This window comes from Oncorhynchus mykiss, chromosome 23 (assembly GCF_057628025.1).
Source record: "Oncorhynchus mykiss isolate SJ-2025 chromosome 23, ASM5762802v1, whole genome shotgun sequence".
NCBI lineage: Eukaryota > Metazoa > Chordata > Actinopteri > Salmoniformes > Salmonidae > Oncorhynchus > Oncorhynchus mykiss.
In genome coordinates, this window is record NC_143044.1 from 3,751,227 (window position 1) to 3,771,082 (window position 19,856).

The window sequence follows — 19,856 nt, forward strand, 5'->3', positions numbered from 1 at the left end:
TGGGTATTTTCTATTTTTTTATTGTGCAGCAAAATTAAACAATTCACACACTTTAGGTTAGGTTACCCTGAATTTGAATAATTCTTGTTTTGATACAGTGGGTATCATAAGTATTCACCCCCCTTGGATTTTTTTCACATTTTGTTGTGTTACAAAGTGGGATTGAAATGGATTTTACTGTGACTTTTTTGTAATTGATCTAAACAACAAAATACTCCATAAAGGTGAAAAGACAATTATACAAACATTTACAAGTTAATAAAAATGTAATAACTAAAATATTTTAGTTGCATAAGTATTCACCCTTTTGTTTAGGCAAGCCTAAATTAGTTTAGGAGTAAACATGTGACTTAACAAATTACATAGTAAGTTACACATGGACTCTGTGTGAAATAATAGCTGTTGACTTGAATGACTAACCCTTCCTCTGTCCCCAATACATACAACATCTGTAAGATCCCTCAGTCAAGTTTTGAATTTCAAGCACAGATTCAACTACAAAGACCAGGGAGCTTTTTGAAAGCCTCTTAAAGGGGTAAAAGTCAACAACAACAAAAAAAAGAAGGGAAGTGATTGGTAGATGGGTAACAATAACAAATCAGACATTGAATATCTCTTTAAGAAAGGTCCTATTAATAATTATGCTGTGGATGATGTATTAAACCATCCAGACACAGCACAGATACAGTTCTGAACTGAGATGCAGGACAGGGAGGAAACTGCTGAGGGATGACACAATGAGGCCAATGGTGATTTTATAACAGCTACAGAGTTCAATGGCTGTGATGGGAGAAAATTGAGGATGGATCAACAACATTGTAGTTATGATACAATAATGACCTGAATGAGTGAAAAGAAGAATAGAAATATACAGAATAAAATATATTCCAAAACATGCATCCTGTATGCAACAAGGCACTAAAGTTATACTGCAAGGAAACACACACTTTTTGGCCTAAATGCAAAGCCTTATGTTTGGGGCAAATCCAACACAACACATCACTGAGTAACTGCCTCCTTATTTTCAAGCATGGTGGTGGCTGCATCATGTTATGGGCCTTAATGGCCATGTACTCTTACAATCTCCACCCGGCACATCCAAAAAAGGACTGGCAACCCCTCATAGCCTGGTTCCTCTTTTCTTTCTGGGTTCCTGCCTTTCTAGGGAGTTTTTCCTAGCCCCCGTGCCTCTACATCTGCATTGCTTGCTGTTTTTAGGCTGGGTTTCTGGTTTTAGGCTGGGTTTCTGTTTTTAGGCTGAGTTTCTGGTTTTAGGCTGTGTTTCTTAATAAGAACTCTGTGACATCTGCTGATGTAAAACAGGCTTTATAAATACATTTGATTGAAAATGGATTGATATGGGTGTGCTTGACATTGGCAAAGATTAACCCAAGAAGACTCACAGCTGAAATCACAGGGTGGGTTTTTTTTGTAAAAATTGTAGATTTTTTTCCCACTTTGACATTTACTGAGATCATTGACAAAAAAAGTATAATTAAATCTATTTTAGTCCCACTTTGTAACACAATAAAATGTGAAGAAATCCAAGGGAGGGGAATATCTATGATACCCTCTGTACAGTATATCTTTCTCATTCACATGAAGAGTGAGACAGAATTCAGATATGGTATGGTAATTGAGTCCACAAATACCTTTCCACTTTGCTAGATTCTTTTTCAATAATTTATTGTACACGAAAGTCTATGTTATTTTTGTCAAAATAACCTTTTTCTAGGAACTAACACTATTTATATCTAGTATTCCTATGGGGGAAATTGTACAGAATTGCATGACAGCATTCAGGATATGGAGTTTACAAGACTGTTATACCCCGGCTAGAGTTTGTCATAATAGTTATCCTGATCATACCATACAAAGTCTAATGCAGTTATAGTTAAGTTTGGAGCATGTTTAGCTATGCAAACCTTGATAGAGTACTCTGTAGTCTCGCTGGTGAAATCTCTGTTGATCGATATGTTTGTATGACTGTTGTGTGCTATTTATTGCATCAGTTGTTCAATCTTGTTTTTGTGGTTGGTCACAAATCACATCACAAATCTTCTGTCTGTCAATACCCTAGTCTAAAACCCTAGTTTCCTATGAAATAATATTGCTTTCTGTCAAATGATACACTGTACCTTTAAGCTACAAAAAGTGGGCAAACTGTTTTAAATAATAAAACATTTAGATGAACTTGGCTTAACCCAAAACATCAACTCAATATTCAACAATGTTTCTCATGTCCAAATCGTGTATTATTTCCATTCAGGTCTAAAATGCTGTTGGTGATAATCAATAGTTAATAGGGGATGGAAATGTAATGACAGCGAGTGAAGCCATTTCAACCTTTGGGTGAAGTGTAAATGCAGCAGCCAACTGCCAACAGTGTGCTGTGCTGTGTCCCTGGGCAGTTAGGAGTTCACAGATTCTTGCTTAATGCTATATTAATGATTTCCCCTATCACCCTGTCACAGGGAAAAGGGAAGAGACACTGAATTACTCTAAATAATCAATTATATTAATGCAGTACACACAGTATCGAGAATGAAAAGCATTTTAAGGGCAAAATCACTCTGCAGTGCTGCATATCGCCATACTCACTCAGTTAGTTGCCTAGATTTTCAGACAATGACCATGGAGTAAGACATAGACCAAAGGGCTTAATTATGGTACTGGAAAGCTTTATAAATTATATTATTTTCTAATGGAAAAGGGTAAGGAGTCCTGAAGTTTATGAGGGATGTTTGTGTGTGTGTATATGTATGTAAACATAACAAAAATAAACATCCTCTCACTGTCAACTGCGTTTATTTTCAGCAAACTCAACATGTGTAAATATTTGTATGAACATAACAAGATTCAACAACTGAGACATAAACTGAACAAGTTCCACAGAAATGTGACTAACAGAAATGGAATAACGTGTCCCTGAACAAAGGGGGGGTCAAAATCAAAAGTAACAGTCAGTATCTGGTGTGGCCACCAGCTGCATTAGGTACTGCAGTGCATCTCCTCATGGACTTCACCAGATTTGCTTGCTGTGAGATATTACCACACTCTTCCACCAAGGCACCTGCAAGTTCCCGGACACTTCTGGGGGGAATTGCCCTAGCCCTGACCCTCCGATCCAACAGGTCCCAGACGTGCTCAATGGGATTGAGATCCAGGCTCTTCGCTGGCCATGGCAGACTACTGACATTTCTGTCTTGCAGGAAATCACGCACAGAAGGAGCAGTATGACTGGTGGCATTGTCATGCTGGAGGGTCATTTCAGGATGAGCCTGCAGGAAGGGTACTACATGAGGGAGGAGGATGTCTTCCCTGTAATGCACAGCATTGAGATTGCCTGCAGTCTCAGTCCGATGATGCTGTGACACACCGCAGCAAGACCATGACAGACCCTCCACCTCCAAATCGATCCCGCTCCAGAGTACAGACCTAGGTGTAACGCTCATTCCTTTGGCAATATACGCAAATCCGACCATCACCCCTGGTGAGACAAAACCGCGATTCGTCAGTGAAGAACACTTTTTGCCAGCCCTGTCTGGTCAGCGACAGTGGGTTTGTGCCCATAGGCAACGTTGTTGCGGGTGATGTCTGGTGAGGACCTGCCTTAGAACAGGCCTACAATCCCTCAGTCCAGCCTCTCTCACCCTATTGCGGACAGTCTGAGCACTGATGGAGGGATTGTGCGTTCCTGGTGTAACTCAGGCAGTTATTGTTGCCATCCTGTACCTGTCCCGCAGGTGTGATGTTCAGATGTACCGATCCTGTGCAGGTGTTGTTACACGTGGTCTGTCACTGCGAGGACAATCAGCTGTCCATCCTGTCTCCCTGTAGCGCTGTCTTAGGCGTCTTACAGTACAGACATTACAATTTATTGCCCTGGCCGCATCTGCAGTCCTCATGCCTCCTTGCAGCATGCCTAAGGCACATTCACACAGATGAGCAGGGACCCTGGGCATCTTTCTTTTGGTGTTTTTTAGAGTCAGTAGAAAGGCCTCTTTAGTGTCCTAAGGTTTCATAACTGTGACCTTAATTGACTACTGTCTGTAAACTGTTAGTGTCTTAACGACCATTCCACAGGTGCATGATCATTAATTGTTTATGGTTCATTGAACAAGCATGGGAAACAGTGTTTAAACACTTCACAATGAAGATCTGTGAAGTTATTTGAATTTTTACGAATTATCTTTGAAAGTCAGGGTCCTGAAAAAGGGACGTTTCTTTTTTGCTGAGTTTACGTGCGTGTGTGTATGTGTGTGTGTGTGGGGGGGGGGGGGGGGGGGGGACTTTGCCTGCTATTAGACTATAGGATTGATCCATCTGGGCACACTCAGTTCACCATGTATTTCTCATATCAGCTCAATTAAATTACAGTCGTAAAACATTACACAGAGACCATTAAAGATTAAACAGGATACTAAAATCAATCTTAATTGGTTAATCTGAGCGTCTTCTCAGAGTTCACTCATTAATTCTCTACAGAGAAGCTATACCCCTCCTAGTGGTCAAGTCGGCGCTCCCATTTCACTGAAAAAAATAATATGTGACGTAAGGACCCTAATATTTTTTTTGTCACTCATACCCAAAAAAGTGCCAACGTAGACGAGGAAGAAAGCTTTGGCGCCACTCGCCTTGCAGTATTTCGAACGAGCGACTGGAAGGGAAGGAGGACCTCTTTATATCAAGGAGGACCTCCCTATATGAAAGAGGACCGCAAGTTGCTCAAGACGCATCTACGGACAATCAAGCATCCTTATTGGAAACTACTAGACCCGTGTTTGCAATAGTGTTTGTAGTTTTGTTTTGTTGTAGGCTATATGCGACAGTTGTTATGTCTCTATAGTGATATGTTGTTACCGTGAGCAGCTTATAGCCTGCACTAAAAAAAGCTTCGACTTCTACCTCAACCCAACGGTCACCCAACGGATAAGGACACATGCAGAAGCTTACAGGTATGCATTTATATTATCTGCCACTCTTTCAATTGTTTCGCAACTTAACAGGTGAATACTCAACCAATTAATCCAATATGAAGTAATGTACATTCATACCAACTTACTTTGTTGCAATAGGAGATAGTATCTATACATATTGATGCATAACGTTACGCCCCTGACGTCCATAGTAGCCAATCTGCAAAGGATTTAAAGGTAGTAAATGCAAATGCACAAGCAATTTTTTATGCATCTGAAAAGCATGGAATCCAGTGAGGTAGTAATAAGAGCACCATTCGAAGACAGTCCACCTGCTAAGACTGTGGTGCTCTATTGTGCCAACCAATTGAATGAACTCAAATTGTGTATGCCGCTATATTCAGAATAATTAACGGTTTTATTGTCATTTTGAAGTGGACTACAGTACGATGTGGATTGGCTGCCCCCCCTCCAAAAAAAAATGATTTATTGTTTGATCGTGCCTCCTGTTTTGCGACGTTTTGCAATGTCTGAAGTGCATGCAGTAGACTAGGCTAGGGCTGTAACAGGTGGGGATGTCAAGACTAAGCATCATCTATTTGATCATACAATGCATTATACAGCAAATGCACGCCTTGGAATGAGCAATTGCAATATGGAACATTGCATTCTCCTATCACATGAATCATTTGTCATCAAGTTAAATCATATTGAAAGGTATGTATGCATACATTGTGTTGAATGACCAGCAAACCCCATTTTTCATGGGGACCCATACATTATCCACCTGCACGATTCCAGACATGCATGGACTTCAGGGGCCAATTTTTTATAATATTAATCAATATCAAAATGATCATGCTTTAAGATTCTGTTCACCCATAGGAGTGGCAATTTTTCAGCCAAAGGCAATATTTGGTTGAAATGCAATATTTCAATTACATAGCATGGGATCATTAATAAAACAGGTTCTTTGCTGTTGCACAATATGCAGTATCATCAGATATCATCAGATACATTCAAATTTGATTTCAAGTTCCACCCAAAAGCAAAGAGATACCAGGGTGGTGGTGGTGAGGGGATACATTTGATCTGGATTACTGGATCAAAGATTTTGCAACCTCACACAATTTCTGAATAATCCCACACATCTCAGATAGCCCACATGGTTAACACATTAACCCCAGCAGACATGAACCTGGGACATTTTGCATATCAGCCTTATTAACTGGCCATTAAGCTTGAGGATCAATATTGAGGATCCAATGTTGTTATTTACAGTTACAACCTTCAACAGGCTTAAAGTATTTGGGCATACACAATTACATTGATAAATTACATTTTGGGATCATTTAATTATTTTTGATTAAGGATTGTTATTGCATGTTTAGGCTTCTTTTTTTGGGGAGTTGGGATTTGGGTCAGTAATAAATATAACAGTCAATGCATGCAATTCAATGAAACACTGGCAGGCAGCATTAGAAACGTATTGGATTCTGTCTCAGCCACTCTCATTGCTTTAATTCAATTTTTCTAATTTCACACCATTTATTCACATAAACATATGGAAGCTTTTCAAGTGAAGGAAAATGTATTCAATGCCGTCCCAACACTGTCAACTCTCAGCCCACTTGCTGTTGGAACACTTTCCATTTCATCTCACTTGATCTACATTGTCACAAAATTAAACCGATCTCAAAGGAAATGCTTGAGTTGCATATGCCTTCTTTGCAGAACATGCAATTTCATCTATGCATACAGTGCCTTCAGGAAATATTCACACCTCACATTTTGTTGTGTTACAGTCTGAATTTACAATGGATTAAATCGAGATTTTATTCAGCTGGCCTACACACAATAACCATTGGCCAGATCAATTTGAATTATGTTTTTAGAAATTGTACAAATTCATTGAAAATTAAAAGCTGAAGCGTCTTGTTATGGCAAGCATAAAATTCAGGAGTAAAAATGTGCTTAACAAGTCACATAATACGTTTCATGGACTCACTCTGTGTGCAATAATAGTGTTTAACATTTCTTTTGAATGACTGCTTAATCTCTGTACCCTACACATACAATTATCTATAAATTCCCTATATTCGAGCAGTTAATTTCAAACACAGATTCACCCACAAAGACAAATGCCTCGCTTAGAAGGGCACCTATTTTTAGATGGGTAAAAATAAAAAAGCAGGCATTGGGATTTCACCATCAGGCCAATGGTGACTTAAAAACAGTTACAGAGTTTAATGGCTGTGATAGGGGAAAACTGAGAATGGATCAACAACATTGTAGTTACTCCACAATACTAAACTAAATGACGGAGTGGAAAGAAGGAAGCCTGTACAGACTAAAACTATTCCAAAACATGCATCCTGTTTGCAATAAGGCACTAAATTAAAACTGAACTTTGAACTTTACTGTGCATTCGGAAAGTATCCAGACCCCTTGATTTATTTCACATTTTGTTACGTTTACAGTCATATTTTAAAATGGCTGTAAAAAAAATTGATGAGAACTCTATTGGTAGATAGTGTGGTCTACAGCTTATCATAAGGTACTCTACCTTAGGCAAGCAATACCTCAAGACTTCTTTAATATTAGACATTGCACACCAGCTGTTATTGACAAAAAGACACACACCCCCACCCCTCGTCTTTGTTCTGCCGGTGCATTGAAAATCTCTCCAGCTCTATATTATCCGTGTTGTCGTTCAGCCACTACTCGGTGAAACATAAGATATTTCAGTTCTTAATGTCCCGTTGGTAGGATAATCATAATCGTAGGTCATCAATTTAATTTTCCAATGATTGTATGTTAGCAAGTAGGATTGATGGCAAGGGAAGTTTACTCACTCGCCTACGAATTATCAAAAGGCAGCCCGATCTGCGTCCTCTTTTCCTCCGTCTTTTCTTCACGCAAATGACGGGGATTTGGGCCTGTTCCTGGGAGAGCAGTATATCTTTCTCATCGGACTCGTTAAAGGAAAAAGCTTCTTCCAGTTCGTGGTGAGTAATCCCCATTCTGATGTCCAGAAGTTATTTTCGGTCATAAGAGACGGTAGCAGCAACATTATGTACAAAATAAGTACACAAATAAGTGACAAACAATGCAAAAAAATGACCAAAAAAGCACAATTGGTTACGGGCATGTAAAATGTCAGCCATCCTCGCTGATGCCATCTTAACATGATTGGAGTTCCTCTGTGGAGATGGGAGAACCTTCCAGAAGGACAACCATCTCTGTAGCACTCCACTAATTAGGCCTTTATGGTAGAGTGGCCAGAATGAAGCCACTCCTCAGTAAAAGGCAGTGGTGGGAAAAGTACTACATTTTCAAACTTAAAGTAAAGATACCTTAATAGAAAATGACTCATGTCAAAGTGAAAGTCACCCAGTAAAATACTACTTGAGTAAAAGTCTAAAAGTATTTGGTTTTAAATATACTTAAGTATCAAAAGTACATGTAGTTGCTAAAATGTATCAAAAGTAAAAGTATGAATAATTTACAATTCCTTAAATTACCCAATCCAGAAGGCACAATTGTTTTTTATTTTTTATTTATGGATCGCCAGGGTCACAATCCAACACTCAGACATAATTTACAAACAAAGCATTTGCATTTAGTGAGTCTGCCAGATAAGAGGATTGGACCATTTTCTGACCTGCTAAGCATTCAAAATGTACTTTTGGGTGTCAGAGAAATTGTATGTAGTAAAAAGTGCATAATATTCTTTAGGAATGTAGTGAAGGAAAAATAAAAGTTGTCAAAAATGTTAATAGTAAAGTAAAGGACAGATACCAAAAAAAAAAAACTTAAGTAAAAAATACTTTGAAGTACTACTTAAGTACTTTACACCAATGATAAAAGGCACATGACAGCCCGCTTGGGGTTTGACAAAAGGCACCTAAAGGACTCTCAGACCATGAGAAACAAGATTCTCTGGTCTGATGAAACCAATATTGAATTCTTTGGCCTGAATGCCTGCATCATGTCTGGAGGAAACATGGCACCATCCCTACAGGGAAGTAGGGTGGTGGTAGCATAATGCAGTGGGGATATTTTTCAGCGGCATGGACTGGGAGACTAGCCCGGATCGAGGGAATGATGAACGGAGCAATATACAGAGAGATCCTTGATGAAAATCTGCTCCAGAGCGCTCAGGACCTCAGACTGGGGTGGTTCACCTAAGGTTCACCTTCCAACAGGAAAATTAGCACACAGCCAAGACAATACAGGAGTGGCTTAGGGACAAGTCTGAATGTCCTTGAGTGGCTCAGCCAGAGCCTGGACTTGAACCCGATCGAACATCTCTGGAGAGACCTGAAAATAGCTGTGCAGCGACGCTCCCCTTCCAACCTGACAGATTTTCAGTGGCTCTGCAAAGAAGAATGGGAGAAACTCCCCAAATACAGGTGTGCCAAGCTTGTAGTGTCATACCCAAGAAGATTTGAGGCTATAATTGCTGCCAAAGGTGCTTCAACAAAGTACTGAGTAAAGGGTCAATACTTACAGTACCAGTCAAACGTTTGGACACACCTACTCATTCAAGGGGTTTTCTTTATTTGTACTATTTTCAACATTGTAAAATAATAGTGAAGACATAAAAAAATATGAGTTAACACATTTGGAATCATGTTGTAACCAAAAAAGTGTTCAACAAATCAAAATATATTTTATATTTGACATTCTTCAAAGTAGCATTTGCACACTGTTGGAATTATCTCAACCAGCTTCATGAGGTAGTCACCTGGAATGCATTTAAATTAACAGGTGTGCCTTGTTAAAAGTTAATTTGTGGAATTTCTTTCCTTCTTAATGCATTTGAGCCAATCAGTTGTGTTGTGACAAGGTAGGGGTGGTATACAGAAGATTGCCCTATTTGGTAAAATACCAAATCCATACTATGGGAAGAACAGCTCAAATAAGCAAAGAGATACGACAGTCCATCATTACTTTAAGACATGATGGTCAATCAATCTGGAAGAGTGCAGTCGCAAAAACCATTAAGTGCTATGATGAAACTGGCTCTCATGAGGACCGCCACAGGAAAGGAAGACCCAGAGTTACCTCTGCTGCAGAGGATAAGTCCATTAAAGTTACCAGCCTCAGAAATTGCAGCCCAAATAAATGCTTCACGGAGTTCAGGAAACACACACATCTGAACATCAACAGTTCAGAGGAGACTGCGTGAATCACACCAAATTTCAAATCAAATGTTATTTGTCACATGTGCCGAATACAACAGGTGTAGTAGACCTTACAGTGAAATGCTTACTTACAAGCCCTTAAACAACAATTCAGTTTTAAGAAAAATGCCAAGAAAACTAAGAAGTAAAATGAACAAATAATTAAAGAGCAGCAGTAAAATAACAATAGCGACGCTATATACAGGAGGTACCGGTACAGAGTCAATGTGCGGGTGTACCGGTTAGTCGAGGTAATTGATGTAATATGTGGGTAGAGTTATTCACCTCTCTGGGATAGGTGGGATGTTAGCGTCCCACCTGGCCAACATCCGGTGTAATGGCAAAGCACCAAATTCAAATTACTATAAATATTCAACTTTCATGAAATCACAAGTGCAATACATCAAAATAAAGCTAAACTTGTTGTTAATCCAGCCAAGGTGTCAGATTTCAAAAAGGCTTTACGGCGAAAGCATACCATGCGATTATGTTAGGACAGCGCTTAGCCACAAAAAGCCATACAGACATTTTCCAGCTAAGGAGAGAAGTCACAAATCGGAAATAACACATATGGAATCATGTAGTAACCAAAAAATTGTTAAACAGCTCAAGAAATATTTTATATTTCAGATGTTTCAAAGTAGCCACCATTTGCCTTGATGACAGCTTTGCACACTCTTGGCATTCTCTCAACCAGCTTCACCTAGAATTATTTATTTTCCAACAGTCTAAAAGGTGTTCCCACGTGTCAGAGGAAAGCCCTAAAAATGGATTTGACTTATCACTTGGGGATAGAAGCTGTTTAGAAGCCTCTTGGACCTAGACTTGGTGCTCCGGTACCGCTTGCCGTGCGTTAGCAGAGAGAACAGTCAATGACTAGGTTGGCTGGAGTTTTTAACCATTTTTAGGGCCTTCCTCTGACACCGGCTTTCATGGTCGAATTGCTGCAAAGAAACCACTACTAAAGGACACCAATAATAATAAGAAACTTGCTTGGGCCAAGAAACACGAGCAATGGACATTAGACTGGTGGAAATCTGTCCTTTGGTCTGATGAGTCCAAATTTGAGATTTTTGGTTCTAGCCGTTGTGTCTTTGTGAGACGTAGAGTAGGTGAACGGATGTTCTCTGCATGTGTGGTTCCCACCGTGAAGCATGGAGGAGGAAGTGTGATGGTGTGGAGGTGCTTTGCTTGTGACACTGTTGGTGATTCATTTAGAATTCAGGGCACACTTAACAGCATTCTGCAGCAATACGGCATCCCATCTGCTTTGCACTTAATGGGATTATCACTTGTTTTTCAACAGGACAATGACCTAACACACATCCAGGCTGTGTAAGTGCTATTTGACCAAGATAGAAAGTGATTGAGTGCTGCATCAGATGACCTGGAATCTACAATCACCTGACCTCAACCCAATTGAGATGGTTTGGGATGAGTTGGACCGCAGAGTGAAGGAAAAGCAGCCAACAAGTGCTCAGCATATGTGGGAACGCCTTTTAGACTGTTGGAAAATAATTCTAGGTGAAGCTGGTTGAGAGAATGCCAAGAGTGTGCAAAGCTGTCATCAAGGCAAATGGTGGCTACTTTGAAACATCTGAAATATAAAATATTTCTTGAGCTGTTTAACAATTTTTTGGTTACTACATGATTCCCGTATGTGTTATTTCATAATGTTGATGTCTTCACTATTATTCTAAAAAGTAGAAAGTAGTCCAAATAAAAAGAAAACCTTGAATGGGTAGGTGTGTCCAAACTTTTGACTGGTACTGTATGGAAATGTGATAAATTCAAAACCTTTTCTAAAAAACATTATTTTTCTTTGTCATTATGGAGTATTGTGTGTATATTGATGAGAGCAAAAAACGATATCATCCATATTAAATAAGGCTGTAATGTGACAAAATGTGGAAAAAGTCAAGCCGTCTGAATACTTTCCAAATGCACTGTATGTCCTGAATACAAAGCCTTATGTTTGGAGCAAATCCACAACACATTACTGAGTACCACTCATCATATTTTCAATCATGGTGGTGGCTGTATCATGTCATGAATATGCTTGTCATTGGCAAGGAACTAGGGAGTTTTTTGGGGGGGTAAAAAAACAGAATAGGGCTAATCACAGGCAAAATCCTAAATAAAAGACTGTTTCAGTCTGCTTTCCAACAGACACTGGGAGTTTAAATTCACCTTTCAGCAGGACAATAGCCTAAAGCACAAGGCCAAATATACACTGGAGTTGCTTACCAAGATGACATTGAATGTTCCTGAGTGGCCGAGTTACAGTTTTGTCTTAATCTGTTTGAAAATCTATGGGAAGACTTGAAAACGGTTGTTTAGCAATGATCAACAACCAACTTTACAGAGCTTGACATTTTTTTAAAGTATGATGTGCAAATATTGTACAATCCAGGTGTGCAAAGCTCTTACCGAGACTTACCCAGAATTCACCCACAGCTGTAATCGCTGCCAAAGGTGATTCGATTATGTATTGACTCAGTATTTCATTTTCAATACATTTGCTAAAAGGTCTAAAAACATGTTTTCATTTTGTCATTGTGCGGTATTGTGTGTAGATGGGTGAGAAAAAATATCTATCTAATCCACTTTGAATTCAGGCAGTAACACAACAAAATGTGGAATAAGTCAAGGGGAATACTTTCTGAAGGCAGAACAGAAATATGAGCCCTCAGTGTGCTTAGTAAACATCTCTCACACAATCCGTTTAGAAAATTGTGTGTCTATGTTATAGTTGTAATAGTGCTTACTATAAGCCTAAGGAGAACACTGCCTTTCCCTTTAATTGCAGCTTAGCTTTAATTGGGGAATTTTGGTTGTAGACTCCATTTATTGATGTATCTTTTTAAATATTTGATTTGACTAGACAAGTCAGTTAAGAACACGTTTTTATTTACAATGACGGCCTACCCCGGCCAAACCCTAACCCGGCCAATTGTGCTCCGCCCTATGGGACCTCAACATGATGGAGTTGAACTACTCTGGAGATTTGTGGGGCTTCATTGCTGATGTGATAGGTGACCTCCAACACACAGATGCTACCTGATTCAGGAGGCAATGCCTCTGTACACACTCACGTTGTACAACTGATACAAATGGTAGTGATACAACAGAAAGTTTTTCTGCACAAAAGAAATACACAAGCATTTTGGAGTCACCCCACAGTCATTGTGTAAACATTATTCGTGCAGTCAAGCTCTCTGTTTGACTCACAAAAAAATATCAGCTGTATCACAACCATTGTGAAAAATTCTTTGTACACCAGTTGTACAACATGAGTGTTGTACACGGCCACAAAAGAGGAAATGCTGTCGCCAGTTATCCTCTTTCCAGCCGTAGTCTGTTATAATACACTGCTGATAATATCCTACCTCGGAGGTAAGAGCACACTCCACACTCATTCCTATTTGCATAAGAGTACATTTTTGGGTAGACACTCCCTGACACAGGAGGCTGAACAACATAGTGTAGAGATGATAATCATTAATAAACAATTATGGTAATTATTTGCTCATTGCCCCCAGAAGATTTTGGCATGAAGTGAGAACTCCACTCAAGAATAAGAGATTGCCCCTTCATAGATGTGTGTTGGACCAACAAGAGCATTAGAACAATCAGCCATGGAACAACCCTAGGCTCACAACGAACCCACTGGGCACAGACGTCATTTCAACGTCTAGCTTTGATTTACATTTGTTTGAGATGTCAACTAACATGAATTCTACGTGAAATTAACACAAAAAAGGTCACCATGTCATTGGATTTAGGTTAAAAGTTTGGTGGAGAAAAAAAAGACGAAATTCCATTACCTTGATGAGTTTTTGCAAATCCCAATCCGTTGATTCAACGTCATCAGATTGCGTTTTTTTGTTGTTGAAATGACGTGGAAACAACATTGATGCAACCAGTTTTTGACCGGTGGGAAGGAAGGAAGGAGGAGGAGGATCAAGTCCCCTATAGTGCTACTTTGCTATGTGTGCCTCCAGTTGACGAACTACACTGCCTCCCCAGTTACGCTTACACACAGGTGTTCCTAGCACGCTAGATAGCTAACTAGTACAGGTGGCCGCCTATGTCTTCCGTCTGTCTTCTGTAAACAAGCAATATAACATGGCGATATGGCCGTGTGGGAACACTCACCCTATAAAGGTGTGTAGTATTTTAGCCTTGTGTTTTTGGAAAATTATTTCTCGCTGATATGAAAGACAAGTTCCATATGTTTCCAAAACCGTACTGCAAACGATACGTTTTAACGATCAGAACGAGTTTCGGGGATTTTAACAAAACTCCTGACCAGATGATAATATCGTCCATAGGCGCGAAAGCAGTTTGCGTCTACGAATGGGTTAATATAGGACAGAGAAAATTACCCAATGAAATGACTGTAAGCAGCCAGTTACATTATATCAAAGTACTGATGTACAAAAAAATAAACAGACAAGCCCTTGTAGAATGGATCATTGTGTAATATGATGAGAAGTAGGGAGAGAGATCAATCTTCAGTCAGTCTTCAATCAGGTTAGATCTTGACCACTTAGCCGGCCACACGGGGACTGACTCTTCCCATCTATCGATGTGGAGCTCCTCTTGATGAGCAGCTTGCCATAAGTCCCTCCCACCTGGCCCATGGTCCAGGATTGACACACACACACAGCCAATCACATCCTTGATGAAGTAGCGCACATCAGGACTGAGGGGTATCTGGCCCTAGCTCTGGAATTTCTAATTTCATCAGCAGGTATAGGGGGTAGTAGCTTCTCTGGGTCAGCATGTGTTTCAAGATGCGTGAGAATCTTTCCGAACCGGCAGCACATCTGATCTCCTCTGCTCCCATGTTGAACACGATGTTCGTAGTGGTCAAGCCAAAGGTCACGTCCTCAATGACAGCGTAGCCTAATGGTTAGAGCGTTGGACTAGTAACCGGAAGGTTGCAAGTTCAAACCCCAGAGCTGACAAGGTACAAATCTGTCGTTCTGCCCCTGAACAGGCAGTTAACCCACTGTTCCTAGGCTGTCATTGAAAATAAAAATGTGTTCTTAACTGACTTGCCTAGTAAAATAAAGGTAAAATAAAAAAATAAAAATGAGCATGGTGCAGGGGTCAGGCACCAGTGTCACGCGCTCAGCATCATGCTTGCTGAGGTTCGGCAGGGTGAAAGGGGGTTGTGGGTAAATTAAGCGATGGAGGACATATCTCTGGGAGGGAACAAATGCCAACCGCCATCCAACTCCTTGTGTGTCCTCTACAATGCTTCCCATACATCTGGAGAAGATGGCGTCAAACGTCTCAGTCACCTGAGATTTCTTTATCTGCTCATGCAAAGTCGCCAAGCAGTATGCAGACGTCGGGGCGGTCCCTGACGATGACGTTAATGAAGTCCACCAGGAGGTGAAAGGTTAGGCTGTTAGACGGGTTTAGGGACCACAGGCCATTAGCTGCTCTGGTACATCAGGAATGTCCATTTCCTGTTTGATGGGATTTGAGTAGAACAGAAGAGGGACTCCTTCATAGAGTTTAGATGCCACCAACTCCCTAATACAGTCTTACAGAATAAGACTATAATATAACATATGTCACAATTTCAATGTCTCAATGAGTGCTATTGAACCTGGCAGTCTCACACTCTTCAATACCTCAGCTCAATTAAATGCGGCTGAAATATTGCTCTGTTCAGTCAGATACGCACTGTATCATTTTTAGAATCCTTTGCACTCCAGTATCTCTACTTGCACCTTCATCTTTTGCACATCTATCACTCCAGTGTTTAATTGTTAAACTGTAATTATTTCGCCACTATGGCTTATTTATTGCCTTACCTCCCTTACCTTACCTCATTTGCACACACTGTATATATACTTTTTTTCCTATTGTGTTATTGACTGCATGTCTGTTTATTCCATGTGTAACTCTGTGTTGTTGCTTGTGTCGCTTTGCTTCATCTTGGCCAGGTCGCAGTTGTAAATGAGAACTTGTTCTCAACTAGCCTACCTGGTTAAATAAAGGTGAAATAAAAAAATAAAAAATCAATAAAATAATTTGAGATGTCAAGACAGCCTTGACCTTAAACAGAATGAATTAAAACTATGTCAACAGGTATGACTTAACCTTCTCTCTTTAACAATGAAGACAAAACACGTTTATTCATTCTGACCGCAGTAGAGCAATAACGCCATACACCTTTAGAAGTCACCGGAAACATTGATAGTCTTCTGTCCGCCAGAGAGGAACCATTCATTCGGTGCTGATAAAAACCACCACGCTTGTTCTGTGCTATACAGAAATAGCTAATAACCACTGTTTGATAACCATTGGGATTTTTTTCTCCACACACACAATTTCCTTTCACATGCACTAACAGATGAAAGGCAATAAGAAAAAAAGAATATGAGCAAAACAAAGATGAACATGCAACTGACTAGGGCCACTAGAACCAAGGAGATGATGGTTAGCCTGAGGGCCATCCAGAGGCAAGTAGGAGGAGAAGAGGACAGCTAGCAGCAGTAGCAGTGTGGGACTGTGACAGCCAGGCACTAGCAGCTGTTAAAGGTAGTGAGGTTATGGAGAACGGAGCCAAATTAAGTACTTTTACTAATGAACTATTGGCTCCGTCTGCTGCGGCACTATCTGTATGGCACTATCACTACCTCGTTCTGCTACCTCGTTCGGCCCAGTCTTAGCCTTGCTCCTTGGATTTTGCCTCTTGGCTCATACACAACAATATAACAGAACAGAATCACCTCACAACTACCAAACACCAGTGGTGTAACAGCTGGGTAGAGTCCATTCATTTTCAAGTCGGGCCTTTTCTGTTCTGTGAATAGATTGGACTGATTTTCGGGCATTGCAAAATTGTCATTATTTTGAAATGCATACAGTGCATTCAGAAAGTATTCAGACACCTTGACTTTTTCTTCATAATGACAAAGCAAAAACAGGTTTTTAGACAATTTTGCACATTTATTACAAATAAAAACAGAAATACATTATTTATATAAATTTTCAGCCCCTTTGCTATGAGACTCGAAATTGTTTCCATTGATCATCCTTGAGATGTTTCTACAACTTGATTGGAGTCCACCTGTGGTAAATTCAATTGATTGGACTTGATTTGGAAAGGCACACACCTGTCTATATTTGAGGTCGACCGATTATGATTTTTCAACGCCGATACCGATTGTTGGAGGACCAACAAAGCCGATACCGATTAATCGGACAATTTTTTATTTATTTATTTATTTTGTAATAATGACAATTACAACAATACTGAATTAATTAACACTTATTTTAACTTAATATAAAACATCAATAAAATCCATTTAGCCTCAAATAAATAATGAAACATGTTCAATTTGGTTTAAATAATGCAAAAACAAAGTGTTGGAGAAGAAAGTAATATGTGCCATGTAAAATATGTACCATGTAAAAAAGCTAACGTTTAAGTTCCTTGCTCAAAACATGAGAACATATGAAAGTTGGTGGTTCCTTTTAACCTGAGACTTCAATATTCCAAGGTAAGAGGTTTTAGGTTGTAGTTAATATAGTATTTATAGGACTATTTCTCTCTATACCATTTGTATTTTATATACCTTTGAATATTGGATGTTCTTATAGAAACTATAGTATTGCCAGTGTAACAGTATAGCTTCCGTCCCTCTCCTCGCCCCTACCTGAGCTCGAACCAGGAACACATCGACAACAGCCACACTCGAAGCATCATTACCCGCTGCAAGGGGAATAACTACTCCAAATCTAAAAGCGAGTGACGTTTGAAACAGTATTAGCGCACACCCAGCTAACTAGCTAGCCATTTCACATTTATTACACCAGCCATTGTTATAAACAGCGCTGTGCTTGCGAAGAGCTGCTGGCAAAATGCACGAAAGTGCTGTTTGAATGAATGATTACGGGCCTGCTGCTGCTCTATCAAATCAGACTTAATTATAACATAATAACACACAGAAATACGAGCCTTTGGTCTTTAATATGATCGAATCCGGAAACTATAATTTTGAAAACAAAATGTTTATTATTTCAGTGAAATACGGAACCGTTCGGTATTTTATCTAACGGATGGCATCCCTAAGTCTAAATATTCTTGTTACATTCTTGTTACATTGCACAACCTTCAATCTGTTCTACTCAAATCCCATCAAACAGGAAATGGACATTCCTGATGTACCAGAGCAGCTGATGGCCTGTGGTCCCTAAACCCCTCTGACTGCCTAACCTTTCACCTCCTGGTGGACTTCATTAACGTCATCGTCAGGGACCGCCCCGATGTCTGCATACTGCTTGGCGACTTTGCATGAGCAGATAAAGAAATCTCAGGTGACTGAGACGAGACGTTTGATGCCATCTTCTCCAGATGTGTGGGAAGCATTGTATGTCATAATTACGTAAAATTCTGGCAAATTAGTTCGCAATGAGCCAGGCAGCCCAAACTGTTGCATATACTCTGACTCTGCGTGCAATGAACGCAAGAGAAATTACAATTTCACCTGGTTAATATTGCCTGCTAAACTGGATTAGTAGTTATAACTAGTGATTATGATTGATTGATTGTTTTTTATAAGATAAGTTTAATGCTATCTAGCAATTTACCTTGGCTTCTACTGCATTCACGTAACAGGCAGGCTACTCGTGGAGTGCAATGTTTAGAGCGTTGGACTAGTTAACTGTGCGGTTGCAAGATTGGAACCCCTGAGCTGACAAGGTGAAAATCTGTCGTTCTGCCCCTGAACAAGGCAGTTAACCCACAGTTCCTAGGCCGTCATTGTAGATAGGAATGTGTTCTTAACTGACTTGCCTAGTTAAATAAAAGTATAAAACAACAAAAAATAATATATATATATATATATATTTTATAATCGGAAATCGGCGCCCAAAAATACCGATTTCCGATTGTTATGAAAACTTGAAATCGGCCCTAATTAATCGGCCATTCCGGTTAATCGGTCGACCTCTAGTCTATATAAGGTCCCACAGTTGACAGCGCATGTCAGAGCAAAAACCAGGCAATGAGGATGAAGGAATTGTCTGTATATCTCAGAGACAGGATTGTGTCACGGCACAGATCTGGGGAGGGGTACCAAAACATTTCTGCAAACCTGGCACCATCCCTACGGTGAAGCATGGTATCATTTTTCAGGGACAGGGACTGGGAGACTAGTGAGGATCGAGGAAAAGATAAATGGAGCAAAGTACAGAGATCCTTGATGAAAACCTCAGGCTGGGGCGAAGCTTCACATTCCAACAGGACGACGACCCTAAGCACACAGCAAAGACGATTCAGGAGTGGCTTCGGGACAAGTCTCTGAATGTCCTTGAGTGCCCAGCCAGAGTCCGGACTTGAACAAGATCTAACATCTCTGGAGAGACCTGAAAATAGCTAGGCAGCGACACTCCCCATCTAACCTGACAGAGCTTGAGAGGATCTGCAGAAAATAATGGGAGAAACTCCGCAATTACAGGTGTGCAAAGCTTGTAGCGTCATACCAATGAAGAATAGATGCTGTAATCGCTGCCAAAGGTGTTTCAACAAAGTACAGGGTAAAGGGTCTGAATAGTTACGTAAATGTGATACTTCAGTTTTTTTTATATGGGTTATTGGTATAGATTGAGGGGGGGAAAACAATTTGATCAATTTTAGAATAAGGCACTAACGTAACAAAATGTGGAAAAAGTCAAGGGGTCTGAATACTTGCTGAAGGCACTGCATTGTCACGTAACT

General features: G+C 40.0%; 1 protein-coding gene across 1 annotated transcript in view; it reads left to right on the forward strand.

The window, feature by feature from the left end:
* Nucleotides 1–4,584: 4,584 nt before the first annotated feature.
* LOC110502291 (brorin-like) overlaps nt 4,585–19,856 on the forward strand; it is a 50,286-nt gene continuing 35,014 nt past the window's right edge. The window contains exon 1 of the mRNA XM_021580216.3: nt 4,585–4,958. The gene's annotated coding sequence lies outside the window, so the exon portion shown is untranslated. The remainder of the gene's footprint in view (nt 4,959–19,856) is intronic.